General features: G+C 44.9%; 1 long non-coding RNA gene across 1 annotated transcript; it reads left to right on the forward strand.

Annotated features, from left to right (window-relative positions):
- Positions 1-59: 59 nt before the first annotated feature.
- LOC149852090 (uncharacterized) lies at positions 60-14,422 on the forward strand. The gene is made up of 3 exons (XR_016439417.1): positions 60-166; positions 12,592-12,691; positions 13,120-14,422. It is a non-coding gene; the product is annotated as an uncharacterized LOC149852090 (long non-coding RNA).
- The last annotated feature ends 3,104 nt before the right edge of the window (positions 14,423-17,526 follow it).

Raw genomic sequence — 17,526 nt, forward strand, 5'->3', positions numbered from 1 at the left:
GATGCCAGGGTGTGCAGGGGCTCCAGGCTTTTCCTCTCTAATTGTCTGCATCTCCAAGCCCTTGGAGTTCAAGTCAGAAGAGACAATGAGCTTTTGGCCACAATAAATAATCTAATAGGTTGCTGTGGCTGAATACAAGAATTATTCTGCGCTGCCTTGTTTTCAGGTATGGAAAAGGAACTTGTTCTCTGGTTGGAAAGGTATCTCTCTTCAGACCCTTCCAGAGGTCGAATAAGGACATTGCACCTTCCACTTAGTAAATAAAGCAGTAGGTGGATACATTCCTGCTGAATGCCTTCCAGACTATTTTTGGGTAACTGCATCTCCAGTATATTATCACATTAATGGAATTAAGGCTCTCCGCCACCGATTAGTATTATGTACTGTTATGTACACTGGTGGCTTATGTAACCAAGAAACTGATAATCACCTGAACATGTGAAAAAGGCTATAATCTCGTGCTTAATACTTGGGACTGAGAACTAGCAGGTTTGGGGTGTTTTTTTTAGCTCTGCTACTGCCTCAGCCTGTGACGTTGGCCTGGTCACTTGACATGACTTTGCCTTTGTTTCACTGCCTGGAAAATGAGGATATCAGTGGAAAAACAATAAATAAAGTATTAGCAAAGCTCAGCAATCTGGTGCACTGCCCTGACCACCTCAAAAGTACTAAGGCCCAGATACTCAATATTGCTTTTAAAGGGATGTGGGTGCCTAAATGCCAGAAGAGATGAGATCCTGGGGATGCAATAGTATGACAATATTTCTGGTGCCACAGTAGCTGTGGATAGCTCCAAGCTTTAATGGAGGTCGATACCTTTAGCTGAATGCTGCTGAAATATCTTTCCATGGGATGAAGAGTGCCAAACCCTATTACATACTCCTTGGCCTCAGGATCGATAGAAACTGCATCCATAAACAGAGCAAATAGTGAAATAGCAGCTCCTCCCTCACCCTTACTGCTGCTTACAGCTCCCTATCCTCACTGGAACCCATGGGAATTTGGCTCTTTGGTGTAAGTGCTCAGAAGACATAGGGTAGGTCACTGCTGGGACTGCACTATAGTTTAGACACATCTGAGCTAGCTTTAAACTAGTTTGCTCAGGCACTGGTATTAGTCTATCTGTGACAGCCTGGAGTTCACCCCTGCAAAGCAGGGTCAGTTGGCCAGCATGCTGCTCCTTGCCACTGCTACAGGTACCTAAACCAGCTTCTTTAAATCTAGCTTTGCTACATCCCAGTCTGTTGCACTTGTGGCTGTGACTGCATTATAGACATACCTTAGATCCTTGCCTAGATGAGTGACCCTAAGTCCCTCAGAGGTAGCAGTTCAAATGAGGTTTATCTCTAATGCAAATTGGGGTGTGCAGAAATCATTCAAGGTGAAACCTCAGGACCCTGGAGCAAAAGACAGACACTCTGTCAGTAGCTCAGTGTGGGATTTTCCCTGCAATGGTGCCTGTGCACAGTCTAGGGGGAGAAGGATGAGACTCAGATGGGAAGAGACTAATCCATCTTCCTGATGATAATGAAGACCATCTTTGGGCCAAACATGTTAGAAGTATGATTCACCCATGTGAAACTGCTGGTGCTTTACTGAGCATAAGTGCTGATTATACAACTCAAGGAAGCTTATGAGTACGCTTATGGGTGGAGTTGTATGAAAGTGAAGTACCTACAACTGAAATGTTGATATATATGTAATATATTTAAATAAGCCAGTTCTACCCTCCTTGCCTCCACTTTCTCTGCCATGTTTATCACATAAAAGCCTCTTGATTTTTTTTTTTTTCCCTGAATGCCAAGAGTGTGTCTTAAAGCTGAATCTCAAAAAAAAGAGGGTACTTCTGATGGGCAGCTCAGGAGAAATGTTAAATATTCAAGTGGATGGCAGAAGGAGGTGGTGTCCAGGGGCAGATCCAGGGCACTTGCACACCATCTTGGTCCACCCAAAATGTAAAACCAGCTGCCTGGACGTGGCAACAGCATTTCTAATCAGGCAGTGCTGAGGGAGTCAATTGACTTCACGGCTCACTGTCATCTACCTGATCCCTTCTAAACTCTTCATTCCAACCCTCTCTTCTTTTTAATGGTCTTGATGTTCCAGCAATCAAGCTAGCTCTTGTTCTGCAATTCTGCTGTGTGTTTGCTGCTCCTGGTAGGTAATGATGCTCCTATTCCACAGCCCTGCAGATTGTTTTTAACCCCTTCCAATGAAGTTATATTTGTTTTTGCTTCAATCTTAAACTGAATAATGCAGCCCTAGGCCCCTCGCTTATTAGAAAAGCTTCTAGTTTCTTTTTAAAAAATCTGCCTCGTGCTATATGCATTGATGCACCTCACCATCTGCACCCCATTTTCAAAATACTAGATCCCCCTATGCTGATGTTTCGCTTATCCAGTGTTTTTGAATTTGATTCTCTTTCTTGGTATGTTTGTTTTGCAAAACAGGAGTGGTTTGGATTGGGGAAGTGTCCCAAGACAGGCTATGGACAGAAGAAGTGTCAGTCTTTGTGCCACTTTCTGCATGTATTTCTGTAGTACTGCAGATGACTATGCAGGGTACAGGGCACCTGGGAAGTAGTACCTAATGCTTAATTAGTCTAATAACTCTTTTTTTAAAACCATAAATCAGTCATTTTTCTATCTACCTACCTTTAACTTCCTTCAGGCACCTCTGGCATGTCCCCCACTAAATTTTATGTCTCTACTGGCTTTTCTAGGCTTCTAGAATTTGAACTTGTCCCTCCTGTTTTTTACCTTTTCCTAGAGAGCCTTCCATTCAGCATAATTAAGGTTCAAGTCCCAACTGTAATCAGTAAGAACGGCTTTCTTATTGCTCAATAAGCTCTTGCTTTACATGGGAAAGTGCATGTCTGCATTTTGCCTTCAGTAAATAGCATTGCATTTTTAATCAGCTTGTCCCCAAGTCACAAATTACTCGGCCAAGTGCTTTGTCTCTGTGTCTTTTCTGGGTCTAAAATAAGTTTTTGCTGATGATGGCCGAAGGGATTGTTGTGAAAATATGCATGGGCCTGCCTCCACTGGAGGTTGCTTTTTATTTCACACATGCTGAGCGTGCCTGCCACCTCTTCTCAGTTACCTAGGGTAAGCTTGTTTCCTGACATCTTGTGCGCTGAAATTTATTCCACTGTCGGGGCTCGAACTCCCAGCACTTGTGGAACTTCTTGCTGAAGGCAGTCTGCATAAATGCTGAGCTTGTGCAAACAGTAGCCTCCTACATGATGTATGATGGGAAATACATTGATAGGCTCTGTCTGAATTCAAAATGTAAATGAGGGTGCCATGTATGATGCCAACTGATGTTAGGGTTGGGGCAAAGTAATCATCTCGTTGGCATAGCAGTTGAAATATCAGTAGATCAGGGATCCTCTGCTCTTCCACTGTTCTGAGCTGAAACATCTGTGTGATGGAAATCCTGCTTACATCTTGAATTTCTAAACAAGTTTCTGCCACTGGAATTACCAAGGCTGCGGTGGGTTTTTTTGGCAGAAATCTCTATAAAAATCAGCTGATCATTACTTAGGCACAATCCTGCTGAAAACCTTAAGACTGTTCTAAGTCACAGCTCTTCACATGGTATTACTCTATATAAGGCTACTGTATATATTGCCATGCCAGTCCGGATCTAAAAGCTGTAGTAAGAAGACCTTGGCAGTTGGAGTGTGCTTACACTAGATGAGCTGCGAGTTCAGGAACCGTAGGACTGAGCAACCTGTGCTCACGTGTGTCCGCTGAGTCTGCTAACCCTCTTTCTTCTCAGATGCTCCACCGATAGTTCACCCACACAAGCCAGCTGATGTGCTCCAGAGCCAGGAGTTTTCTTGTGAAGCTCCTTTGGACTTTCCCCCACTGCCATGGGTCTTGGGCTCAAGACACCTGCTGTACGAGACCAAAATTTGCCGAGCTACGCTGGTGGCACAGTATAGAGAATTCCTTGGAGATTTGGAGAAAGCGAGGGGGCGGGAGAATAATGAAAGAGAGGAGGGAGATGAAGTCATCACTAAAAAGTCCTTGAACCTGAATTTGCAAAGTTGTTGTTATTTATTAATAATAGCACCAAAATGTCACACTAAAATTATGCTAGGTGGTTACTAGTCCACAGGAGACCGGATTTCTGATTGGAAGAATTTGTGATAGCAACAGCACGTGAGCACTTTAATTAGATGATGGGATGTAGCACAAATCTTAGTCTAGCTTGTCTCTTATTTGATCCTTGGATAATCCTAGTGGGGGTTATTTTTAGTGCTTCAAAATGATACGAGACTAATGTTAACAAACAACCTATGTTTTCAGATTGGAGTTGAAGTAGAGGTGATGGACCACAGGCTAGGTCACCGAAGCTTAGGGGTGCCTACTTAGAAGAAAGGCCATTAGTGGAAGTGGAAGAGCGACGGAAAACGTTTGGCGGACGGGAGGGCTGGAGTAAACCAACCCGCGCTTGGAAAGAGAGGCAATCGGAAAGACAGGATAATGTGGACTTGTGCCGGACACTGAACGTGAAGAAAAGGAACTTGAATTGGATGAATAAAAGAGAAGAAAGCTAGAAAAGGAAGGGGATGTGATGAGGGTCACAGTACATGACTTCAGAGGCAGGTGAACGGATTGAAGGGCACGAGTTGAGAGATGACTGTGCTACAGCAGTTGAGAGGGAAGGTGATCAGGTCATGGTTGACAGACTTTAGTGCTGGGAATCGAGATGGATGTGGGCAGGGAAATTTAGCGGCAGGTTGGATGTCACAGGAGGAGGAGATGGGAGTTGAAAATGCCCCTCACATTGTGGGTCTGCAAAGAGAAAGAAGAGTCAGGTTGCCACTGGGACAAAGAACATTTGTAAAAAAAGGAGCTACAGGTTTGAAGGGCTGCAGCGTGGCTAGTCCTTCTGCATCTGCACAAAAGCAGAGGGGTAGGATTGACCCTGCCCTGCTCATAGCGACTGTAGCTTCACCTGGGTCTTTTGCAGAAGGTGAGAGGTGTTGAGAGAGGAGGGATCAATGTTACTACCTCTTCTGCGTGCTAGTCCACAAAACCCTGAAATAGCAAATGTTCAATGAAAGGAGGGGGCTTATGGGTACATGAGGACATCCCTTACTGCCATGCATTTTAACTTAATGTATGGGATCGGATCAGCAGCAGTGGAGAGAGGCCAAGATTTATCTGGTCAGAAATAAGCATTTAGGAGCCTCTCTTTTGGGGAGCCCAACCTGACATGTCTTCAAAGGGCCTGGTAAGTGCTGGCCTTTCGTCCCGTGCCAGTCAGGTTCTTCTGATGCGTCTCAAAATGGGCACTGAAAATTGAGGCTCCCAAAAATAACCAGCAGCTTTTGCAATTCTTGGCCAGATGGTTCCATAAATTTGAAGGACTAAAATTACAAACATCCATATTGTGAAAAGATGGCTCCCAGAGATATTAAAAAGATAGCATTTCCTAGGGGAGTCTCGCTCTTGAAAAATGCTCAGTTTTTCAACACGCCGCTTTCAACTAAGGGGATATGGAAAGATCTTGAGGTCAAATTTATCCAGAGATTTTGAGAGCACTGCACCCCCTTTTATAGAGCTGATTAATTTATGTTCATTTTACTTTGCTGGTGCCAATGAATGAATTTAATAGGCTCGTATTTCTCCCTGCAGGTAGTCCCTTTGGTGCTGAGGAAGTACCTGACTCTTCTGTGCCTTGATATTGTTCTTCTTTTTCTCTCCGATTTCCTTCATGTAACAGGAACAGATCGTGCAAAGGAAGTTAATTGTATACTTGGCTCTCGAGGGAATTCCATACACGCCTGTAATTAACCTGCATTTAACTGGCCATGGGATGTTGCTGTTCCTCCACAATAAACACAGATGGTAGGCAGTTTTGACTGAGTAGACGTACGCTGCAGGTTGGCAGAGCTCAAGTCAAAATAAATACAATTTCCAGACTGCACAGGTCCTGGCCTCTCATTTTAGCTTTTCAGCAGGGGCAAGAGGAGAAATCTGTATGGTATAAAAAAAAATGAGTTAGAAGTTGATCCTCCTCAAAATAAATGTTTTGCTGGTGTGATGCTTTCCATACTAAACAGGTACCAATTCCAGCACCCTCCATATATCGCTAGTGAGGACATTTTTACCAGCAAGGGAAGAGATTTAAAATTGCAGTTAATGTCCAAGGCCCTGATCTTCTGAACCCTTGAGCACAGCCATGATTTTACTCAGAGCAGCAGCTGTACTGAGTGCTGCAGGGATACTCAAAAGCGTAAGAATTCAGAGGACCAGGGCCAGGAATATTTCTACATTGCACGGTCTACACAGGGATAGTGAATATGGATTCACCCCCATTGGTGTAGCTTTCTTGTTTTGTAGCTTTGTTTAAGAGCCTAATTAGTAAGTCAGTATGCCTCTCATTCACAGATGTAAGCTACTTCTACATTGCCAAGGAAAAGCCTGAGCTCTAGGAAGACTTTTTTTTTTTTTTTGAAGTTAAAAACAAAAAATTAAATAAAAATGAAAAGGCTGGGTTGTTAAGTTTAAAGAAATTGAGCTAAGCATATAAAAAAATCTGCCACCAGGGTCAAACTGGATGCCACGTGTATTTTTTTTTCATTAAAGGAGTGCAGATTTTGAGCCCGAGCTATTATTTCCGGTGACTTGAGGCCCTCAGGGGGCAGCAGTGAAATGGAAAAGAGCACGGCAGCCTGCTCTTGGAACTGATGCTCACTGAATCTGAAAGGTCATGTCATGTTTTCTGGCAATTGACTCAATGGGTTTGGATTCTACAACATAAGGTCGGGCCGTTTTCACTCAGCACATGTTTACTGGGGAATGTGCCTTCCAGTTGTTTTCACATTGACCTTATTACCCTGCCACACTGATGAGCCTGGCACAAAAACTACTTTTTGTATTGCTGTGTGCACCACTCGCTCTCTTTCCATTGCAACTTTGTGTTGCTAATGTGGGATTTATTCCATACATTTCCCCTCTTTTCACCTCCTGCTTTCTGCGCACCTCTTACAAGACTCTTCGGTAGAAGCTCCGTTCAGCCTCAGTTTAGCCAAGGAAGAGCAGCTGTAGTGGGACTGACTGACGGACGCTGAGTGCAGCTAGGAGAAGCTGGGGTCTTGGAGGGAGCCTTGAGTAGAAACTTATAGCATAGACCAGTGGGGACCAACCTCTGTGGCAGGTACAACAAATTTATCCTGCCCACACTTCTAGTGCTACTCTGATCCCGTTCCCCTGTCCAATCTGCTGCTCTGCTTTCTGCTCCATTTCCTATGTGCCACTGTGCTGCCTGTCCTCTGCCTGGTCTACCATGTGCCACACATGGAGCTTGCCCATGTCCCTTGCAGCAGCTTGGCTACGCCTGGCCTAGACCAGCGGTTCTCAACCTTTTGCATCTTACATCACACCAACAATTTTGTCAAAAAACCCTGGTCCCACCATGATAAAAACAAAACCTCACTTTTTCCAAGAGGTGTGTTTGTATGTTTATATGCATTTTAGGAACCATACCTTTCTTAGGAATGCCAGTTTTTTCGGAAAAGTCACACCTACATGACGCGTCCCATTGGCTGGGAAACACTGGCCTAGACCATCTCTTTGTTCTGTTTTTTTTCTGGTGCCTGGCATGGGGGCCCAAACTGTGGTTGCTAGGGGCTCCCACCATACAAACAGTAATAGGGAGAAGGAAAAGTTAAGCTGCTTAAGAAGAAAGTATGGCTGCTGTTTTACAAACATTCATTTCTAAGTATCTTTTATCTGAGATGCAGAAGGCCTTGTTGTGACGACAAATGTGCCATCTCTGCGGTCTTTTCAGACTAAAAATACTTGGTGCTTCTGAAGCATCTGGGAAGTGCAAACCAGATGCATCTTCCAGCCCTGAATTTTAGCTAAGCTGAGGAAAAGATGAGTTAAGAGTTTTGTGTGCATTTACACAGAATTACAAGGAAAGCCTCAGAAAGAGAATCCAGGAGCCCCATCCACTAGTAGGATGCAATAACCACTCGATCACACTTACTTTCTGTTAACCCAACTGATCTAAGAAGAAGAAAGGTTATGCTGTTTCCAGGTTTATTGGGTAGCTCCTTCTAAAGAAAACTGGGGCAAGACTGATGGATACTCTCTCGTTGGTCAGCCTTTGGTATTTGAGCCAATCTACTTTCTGAAAATTCAGTCTTGGAGCTGGTCTGGATGGTGTGGACTGGAAAATTATATTGTCTACACTGATGAGTGAGGGTCTGTGCTGAGATGATGGAAACCTGTCCAATACTTTTTAAAATCAGTATTTTACTCAAGTCACCTTTCTGCCAGGCAAGATCTGGGTTTGTCTGAATGTTGCAGCTCCTTCAGGTCATATATGAGGGTTATATCATTCAGGCTTACCCAGAGACGAAGATTGTCTCTGTTGCGACTGTTAGCAGAGTATCCCCAATCTTGATGTTGATAATTGAAGTCTCCTGCATATAAGGTCATCTGGTCGTAAATAAGCTATTGGCACCATGGTAAAGGGTGGCTTGTATATAGTGACAATGACTATATCATTGACCTGGACTGCGCTCTATTCTATTGCACCCTGGGAGGTGCTCTGTCTCTTGATAATGTATGGTAGGTCATTTCTGATAAAGGCAGCAAGGCCATGGATCCTCCTGGCTATAAAGGCTACAAGACTGTAGCCTGAGAGCTTCTGCAGCTGCTCTATATGTGCTTATTGGAGAAGGACTGCATGTGGTTTCATTTCCCTGGTGATGCATTGCTTGAGTGAGGTATAGCCGTCAACATTAAGTTGAAGAGCAGTCAAGGCTCCTCGATAGGAGAGATTGCTCTGCCTTATCCTGTAGTTAGTAGATCAAAATTGGAAAGCATGGGATATCAAAACTGGAAAAACTGAAAGTCTGATTGCCTTGGTAGTGACTTTAGTTTCACTTTACAGCTGCTCATGGGAGGTACCACAAGAAGGTCTGATACTGCTCAGGGCATATTGATCTGTATGGACACAGATGTCCTCTTTGCAGCAGGTTCAGCTGTGCTACAATATGTTGCAAGGGCTGCTGTCCCCCAGGGTTGGTCCTCTGTCCCTACCAGGGGCCTCTAGGAGTTCCCCCTATGCCTACACATGGCCCCCAACCTAGGGGCATCAGTACAATAGGCTCATTGGTGTCCAGCATGCTTTTCTGGCTGCTGCCTCCAGTTGGGGCACTACCTGTAAGTGGCCGGGGGAACCCCTAGGGCATATCTGCAGATGGGTGTTTCCACACTTACTGACTTGCGCCCAAAATTGGGGTGGGCACCTAGGGCCCTTATCCTCTAGGATTGGGCCTCTAAGACCAGGGGATTTTTGCCACCTCCCACCATAAATAAACAGATATGAGCCCCAAAAAGGCAGCACAAATTGTTAGTACCTTTGTTGGTGTCACAAAATGTAAGCACTTGTGTTGCAGCAAAGGGCTATGATGCCTGTTTGCTCAGCTTTTGTGCCACCATAAACACTTTTATGGGGGCACAAAGTCGCCATCTGTTTGCAGCCTGTGATGGCATTAAAGGGGTAGAATGGTTCAGTGGATAAGATGCTGAATTAGGACTGAGGAGATCTTCATTTTATATTTTGCTTTCCATGAGCCTGCTAGATGCTGTTAAGCAGATCGCTTCAACATGTGCTTTAGCATGTCCATCTGCAAAATGGGGATTATGACATGGTCCTTCTCTGTGAAGCAATTTGAAGTCTCTTGAAGGGAAAAAAAAAGGCTTATGTAAACCTCTCACAACTTCTTATTATTCTGCAGTTCTGAATAATTGTGGGCATAGAAGCTCAGAACGTAACTTTGGCTGTGGCCCTGTCTCTAGGACATGAGTGGAAGCCCAGGGGGAGCTAGGAGGGTTAAAGTTTAGGGTGACAACTGTGTGCTGAAAAATATGGACTATGTAAGAATGCAGATATGGGAAAACACTTCTAAAATATGGTGCTCATGGGTTGGTAGCTCCTCGTTCAGAAGGCCAAAACACACACACACACGCACATGCACGTGCGCGCGTGCACACACACAGACAGACTGCTCTAACTCTCGAGCTTAAATGACTTGCACTGATTTACTCAGTACTGTAGGATCAATACACAGCTACTTTCCTCATCATTTAACAGATGCTGCTTACCTTCCTGTTGTGCGATGGAAGCCATTAAAATGGGTCAGCTCAAGAATGCCGAGTTCACCAAAGTTTTACTTTGAAGGTCAAAGACTCCTCTTAGAGGCCCGTACTCAAAAGTTGGGTTGTTTTGTGACTTGGAGTTATGCCTCCGTATACAGTCCTGTTTCTCCAGCAGGGTTACAAATGCCCGATGGCTGGCTGCTCTGTTCTCACTTACGGTAACGGCGATGGATTAAGAATCACAGGCTTTGGCTAACTTCTATAGACAAGGCAACGAATCCCAAGGGTCCAGTTCAGGGAAAGTTGTGCAGGTGTCATAATTAGCAGTTTCCTGTAAAGTTCCACAAATAAGCTGCAATCCTCAAGATACTAGTCTCTGAAACCCCTTGCAGATTTGTTTTCAGACCAAATAATATTCATCTGTAACCTATTTAATTGCCCAAGCTGTATATTTAACTACCCTAGACCCACCGGTCCAGATCTTACAGAGAATCAGATGTGAATGGGGATTAATGGTTTCAGCCGTTCATACCAGGCAGCTACCATGCCGAGTGCAATACGCCCTTAAATGAGGCCTGCCTGTGGAGTGGGTGAGTCAGACCTAACTGGAGGACTTCAGTTTCCTATATTGTCCCTCCTCAACCTTCAAGACCAATAAACATGTCATAAAGGGAAGGGGGGGGGAAAAAACTCGCAAAGGTAGGAGACAAACATGGCCATTAATAGCCTCGACATATGCTAGAGCCACCTTCAAGTGAAAGTTGATGTACCGGACTTTTTCGTGCTTGCACAAGAGAGAAAGATTGAAATAAAAGCCCCCAAACTTTCTAGCCCTAACACAAATATTTCCAGCCCAAAGAGTTTCCCCCACCTAGACTGATGGAATAAAATAAAACCAGTTGTAGATGTAAAAAAGGTCATGGGTTAATTTCCAACGTAAGTGCTTGTTGGATAGGTTCAGGAAAGTTTCTTGGATTCGGTAATCAGCAGGGCATCTGAGGACTTGCATGTTTTCACAGTACAGGAGAACAACCAGTGCCAGCTGGAGACTTCAGCCAAACTGTATGCCTTTGAGCTTATATGTTGCACATCACTGACGGCTACATGCTACTTTCAACTGGCATTGCGCTCCATTTGATATATCTGGGGAGGGAGAGTCAGCTGAATAATTGCATGGGCTGATGTGTTAGCTCAGACATCTTCCCCCTCCCCCCCCAATATACATTTTTGGACATGTTCATTTGGGGGAAAGAGGGGCAAGAGCTTCAGCATCTTTCTTTGTTGTTCTGTTTAGCCTCTGAATATCGACAAGCTGCATAGATGTTACCTCCTTCCCTTGGGCATGGCCCTCTGGGGCACTTAAGGGGTCTGACAAGGTTTTAAAAACAGATCACAGCCGAAGCAGGGAGAAATAAAAGCTTCAAAGTGTGTTTATTCTTAGATGGAGGATTTTTGAATGAATATTGTGCAAAGGATGGGCGGAAATGTGCGGCAACTAGATTAAGATAACCTTGGCGTGTATTGACTCCTCAAGCAGTAAGTAAAAAAGCCGGAAGTTATGTATGCGGACAGCACAGTAAGAGAGAGTCTGAGTTTTATTGTGGCAGTTTGCTTTTGAAAACTCATACTAAATACACTGCATAGGATTCTTTTATTTAACCAGTCTCTGTTACTGGTTCTTGCCTTTAAATTTTCCATCTAGCACCTATGAAGGTGCGTAGAGGCAACACGTGCACGGTGCAGTGACTCTGAGGAACAGTCGTTCTCATTCCTCAAATTCCATCTATTTGTTTGATTAGAAGCTAAATAGAGCGAGAGAGACGCATACAGAGAAAGATGCTACAATTTTCATGGGAGATCACAAATATTTCTGTGGTCATTTCTACATGAAAGCTTTGTTTGACTTGGCTGTCATTTTTTCAGCTCCATACAAATCAAAGTGTGAGCCGCCAAAACTGTACATCAGATATCTGGATCTGCAATTTTGGATGTGCAGATTTAGAGATTATGATGACAATCTGGCTTTTCATTCATTAGTTCATCCACTTGTTTTCTCCTGAACTGCGCAGAAAAAAAAAATCAAATGACTCATTTAAGTCAGCACATTCAGTAGACTATACTTGGCTAAAACACAACCCATTACTGCTTAAGTTAATTTTGTTTTCAATATTGTGTCTGCCAACAAATATCCATACAGCAAATATAATTCATTTCAAAGAGTTCTCATCTGATGGCTACTCTTTCTGTACATGTGCAAAAAAGACCTTCACATCATCAAAGTGAAAATGAGGTCTGTCATGGCCCAGAGCGGGTTTTCCAAGTGAACCATGCAGTCTTTTCCTTGTGCACCAACAGGAAGGAGCAGTATTTCTCAGCTTGAAATTTCCCTCAAAGCTAAGTTCATAATAATAATAGGTTACATCCACAAAAGAACCTGAACTCTTTGCTTTTATTTTAGCCCTTTGGATGCTGTTATCCAGGAGGCTCAGTGGTTAAGAGTCTGGGACGCACAGATCTGGGTTCAAGTGCTCTTTTCTTGACTTCCTGCATGACTTTGGGTAAGTAATTTAAGCCGTTTCCTTTTGTTCCTTCTCCTTAAAATGGGTATAATAATCCTCAGCAGTGTGAGAGGATGCTCAGATACTATAGTAGTGGGGACCCTGTCGGTTTAAGATAGAGGCTTTTATGTCACTTCCTTATGGAGGGAATGCTTGTATGAGAGCCAGGTTTTGCAGTATATCCTACCGAGACATGACTTAGGAGCGCGTCCTGATTTTGAATGGCAGAGAGTTCCTGATGTAAGCTTAGGAGTTTGACTTCATTTCTGAGGCACATATAGCGACAAAGACGCAGCGGACAGGGGGCCTTGGAGTAATGTGAGATTCAAATGGAGCAGCAGGAACACGGCTAAAGGAAGGTTTTGCCGGCTTTAACCCAACCCCTAATACTAATGTTCTTGTCTAACACTATTGGTCATTTCTTTCAGATGTGCCAGGGAAGCATGTGACTTCCTCTCAAATAGGACTTTTTAACTCATCTAAGAAGCAACTGTAGATCCACCTCACTAAGAGGAGTTGCCCAATGGAGTAGGCAAAGCCGGGGATCATCTGAAGAATGTACTGTCACCAGATCTGCAAAAGCGGATGGAAGAGACTGGGACCTGTTTAGTGGAATGGGCCTATGGAGAAGGACAGAGCCAGAAAGCTTTGGAGGGTTTGGGGAGTTTAGTTAAACAGTCTACCATTTAAATCCCCAGCCACACTGTACCTCAACACTTTGCCTTTAGTATTCATTTAGCACCATTTCTAATGCTACTTTACTACTTTATGAGAATTAACTCCACATTATGAGACTCATTCTGAGACATGAAATGACTGACCCCTTTCACAATAGCAGAGCTGTTATCTTATTGTGTCCCATAGGAAGGCTTGTGAGAGATGCTGTGTGTATAGATCTGTGCATATGGTTTAGGTTTCTACTATCCTGATACTGTTCACACCAGATGAACTCAACCAGCATTATCTACCATGAAAAGGGTAAGCTGATCATTAATCTTTCAACCTTATCTGTCACATGCAGCAAAAGCACGGGGCAGATGGATAGAAATAAATTCCAGCTCAGCTGGGTACCTGCAGGGCAAATGTAACACCTCGCGCTCATCTCTTGACAATCTTTTGGGAATGAATCTCTATTCTCAATATGAACGATGTGCAGTATGGGCCAATTTTTCACATAGACATGACAATCAAAGGTCTGGAATTTCTTGGGGTTTGGATGTGCTGCATTGTTAATACTTCTGTTACACATGAGCAGGTGGAGGCTGTGTTTTTTAGTTGTTATTTATTAACTGCTGATTATTAAGTGGAACTGCTTCATTCACCCTGTCTCTGAAATCTTCTGCTATTCTGAGGAAGGGCAAGGCCATGGCAGGTCTAAGGTGACTGAATAAGCCCATGGCATGGAGGCAGGACCACTGGGAACTCCACATAGGTGTGGCAGAGCCCATGGATGATTTTATTTCAGCCTTGCACCTGACCCATGTGGAAATAGTTTCCCCCTCAAACTTCCTTTGCTTGTCACATGATAGTGTATTATGTCAAGTTACACATAAGCATGTCCTGTGTTTATTTTTTAAGCTACCCATTTAAAAGGGACCGGTCAAAGAATTTGGGACAAAAGAAGTCAGTGATTTCTCACACAGGACAGGAATGGTCTGTCACTGGAGGCCGCAGAGTCAAATGCTGTAACAGGAGTTAAATATAAGGGCTGTGCAAAATGACACTGTTTCATTTTGCCTTCAGTTTCGCCGGTTTGAAGGAACAGTGTTCCATTCCGAATTTCATTTCAATTTGAAACAGCTGTTCCATTCTGTCAAAACTGAAAGGCTGTTTCGATGCTGTTTTGATGGGGTGGGAAGTCAGCCCAGCTGAGTTGACTCACCATCACTGCTGTTAAATCAGGCAGGGAGAAGCAGAGAGTCAGCCCAGCTGGGCTCACTCCCACCCCTCCACGCTGCGATTGGGTGTGGGGCAGAGAGTCAGCCCAACTGGGCTCACTTCCCCCTCTGTGCTGCGATTGGGTGCAGGTGTGGAGAGTCAGCCCACCTGGGTTCACTCCCTGCCCCCCGTGGTGTGAGCAGGTGCAGGGACAGAGAATCAGCCCAACTGGGTTCATCACCTCCTCCGTGTTGCGATTGGGTGAGGAGGCAGAGAGTCAGCGCAACTGGGCTCCTGATCGCAGTGCAGAGGTGGGAAGTGAGCCCAGCTGGGCTGACTCTCCGCCCCTGCACCTGATCGCAGTGTGGGGCAGGGGGAGTGATCCCAGTTGGGCTGACCCTCTGCCCCCCACACCTGGTAACAGTGCAGGGGGGTAGAAGTGAGCCCAGCTGGGCTGACTTTCTGCTTCCCCAGGCCGGATCGCAGCACCCCCCATAGGATCGCAGCGCTGGGGTGGGGAACTGAGCCCAGGCTCTGTTCTCTTCCCCTGCACTGTTATTAGCTTCCAGCAGCAAGAGATGGGGAGAGCCAGGGCTGCAATCCTGGCTGGTGCTGGGAGGACAGCCCTGGTTCTCCCCTGTCTCTTGCTGCTGGCTTTGAAACTCGAAACGTTTCAAAAGTTTTGAAATGTTTTGACTAGCCTTGTTTTGTTTCAAGGCTGTTTCAAAGCCCTTCATTTCAATTAGATCTCACTGTTTCAAGCTCAAAATTAGTTGAAACAGTGTCAAATCGAAACAACCGGCAAAATTTTGCACAGCCCTGTTGAATACCAGTCTCCAAATCATGTAATGATCCCGAACAATGCTTTGTGTTCATTCTTCATGAAAGGATAAGGGTTACCCAAATACCAAGCCTTAGGACCTGAGATGCATAAAAGTGGGCCTAGAGATCTATTCATGTTGCCTCAGGCCAGAATCAGGCCATCCAGGGCTGAAACCACAATATCTCATAGGAGTCCCTGAGTTGTTGCCTCACCCACACCCCTGCAGGAGCCACCACCTTCTTGTCTATAGGCAGTGCTTTCACCATCCCACTTCAAGTAGCCTAAGAGTTCTAGATTTTCAAAAAAGAAAGGGGCCATTGTGATCATCCAGTCTGCTTTCTTGATCATCTCACTTCCAGGATACTACTTCATGCCATCAAGTAGCATGGGCTTTAGCTAAGTGGAGGGAGACCTCAGCTACCACCCATGTGAACAGCAGTCTCTGAACATGTGTAGGGGCTTTTGCTCACACCACTCTATCAGAGCCATGATAAGGTAGCATCACTGAGACTGCTCCAGGGTAGTGGATGCCAGCAGCAAGTGCCATTCATATTGGTTAGAAACTCTGTTTCAGACTTTGCAGACTCAGGCAGAAATCACTGCACTGATTATAGGTGAGTCACATATTCAAGCTTTTTTTCACAACCATAAAGTCTGGAGGCATTTTTTTTCTTAAATGAAAGCAGAATTTTGGAGGAGAGCACATAGCTCCAGGAACTGGAAACCCCGATATGGGCCTCTGTCTCTGCTAACCCTTTCTGCGATCTTTATGGCTATTCATGTCTGTAGCCAACTCTCAAAGCCAGCTTCCTTCTTGATACAAACTGACAAAAAACTCTGAACCCAAAAACTCCTTCGTTTTTACGAAGTTCAGATCTGTACCTGGGCTTTGCATCTTGGGTCTGTCTTTCCCCCGTGTGCCTCCCATAGCAATTAACTATGTACATGATGGGTATTTCTTTTTTCACCTGTTTCTGAAGCTTGAAGTTTTGGTCACTGTCAAAAGCAGGACCTCAGGTACAAGATGTAGGATAAATCCTGTCTTCTCGTCCTCAAAGCGAGTCTTATTAGTAGCCTATGTTGTTTCCATAGGTTTTTTTCACCATTGGGGTGAGCAATTATTTAGACCCATGGGCCACATAGGGAGTTTGGTTAAGCTATCCCAGGCTGGGTCAGCACACTCCTTCCTTCCACAATTGGCCAAAACTCACTATGTGGGATGGGGTTGCAGGCAGGGAGGGAGCAGTGTCCAGGAGTGGGATGGGCAGGTAAGGCCAGGATCATGTGTTGGGGGCATGGGGTGGTGACAACACAGGGGCTGGGACACAGGCATGATCTGCTCCCTGCATGCCCTTGCCTGTGGAATCCATGCCTGATGCAGGGATGTGTGGGCAGTGGATTATGGCTTGGCTCCATGCTGTCACTGCCCCAAGATGCTGGGACTTCTCCAGCTCCACCCACCTGTCTTGCTTTTGGATGCCCAGCTAAACACCCTGCTTGTGTGGGTCCTGCCCCCAGTGGTAGGTGCAGGGTAGATGGGCCTGGCTGCTGGGTCTACCATTGGCAGCCAGACCCAGTGGCAGCTGGATGGAAGGGCTGCCAGGAAATGGAATCCAGCTGCTGCAGTGCCCCATCCCCGCAGCATCTGGGGTGGTGGGACAGGCCATTTGAGTTTGGGCTGGGTGGGACTGAGGGACCCACTATGGGTCACACATAATGCCTTGGTGGGCCGGATTCAGCCCATGGGCTATATTTTTCCCACCCCGGTCTACACTCAACAGTCCCTGCACATCATTCTAATACTGTGCATTTTTCAGCTCAAAGGACTACACGGAAAATCAGCTGTACATTTCTTATTTCTATTGGAATTAAGGGGAATTACATACATAATGACCATGTTCCTTTCCACCCCGCCATAAAACTGGACCTCAAAGTGCCTAGAATATAAATATTTTGAATCCTTAAACATTTACCATGCCCAAGAACTGCTAAAAATCTGAGTAAATTGACACATTTCTGCATTATTATTATTTTAACATTCACTAGCCTATTATGATAGGCAACGAGTTATCCATGACCTAGAGAGTCTTTTGCATCAGGGCCAGTAGGGTTGCTGTTATTTAACTAATCATAC

This window comes from Crocodylus siamensis, chromosome 15, assembly GCF_052110815.1.
Source record: "Crocodylus siamensis isolate JL-2025a chromosome 15, ASM5211081v1, whole genome shotgun sequence".
In the NCBI taxonomy this organism is placed as follows: domain Eukaryota; kingdom Metazoa; phylum Chordata; order Crocodylia; family Crocodylidae; genus Crocodylus; species Crocodylus siamensis.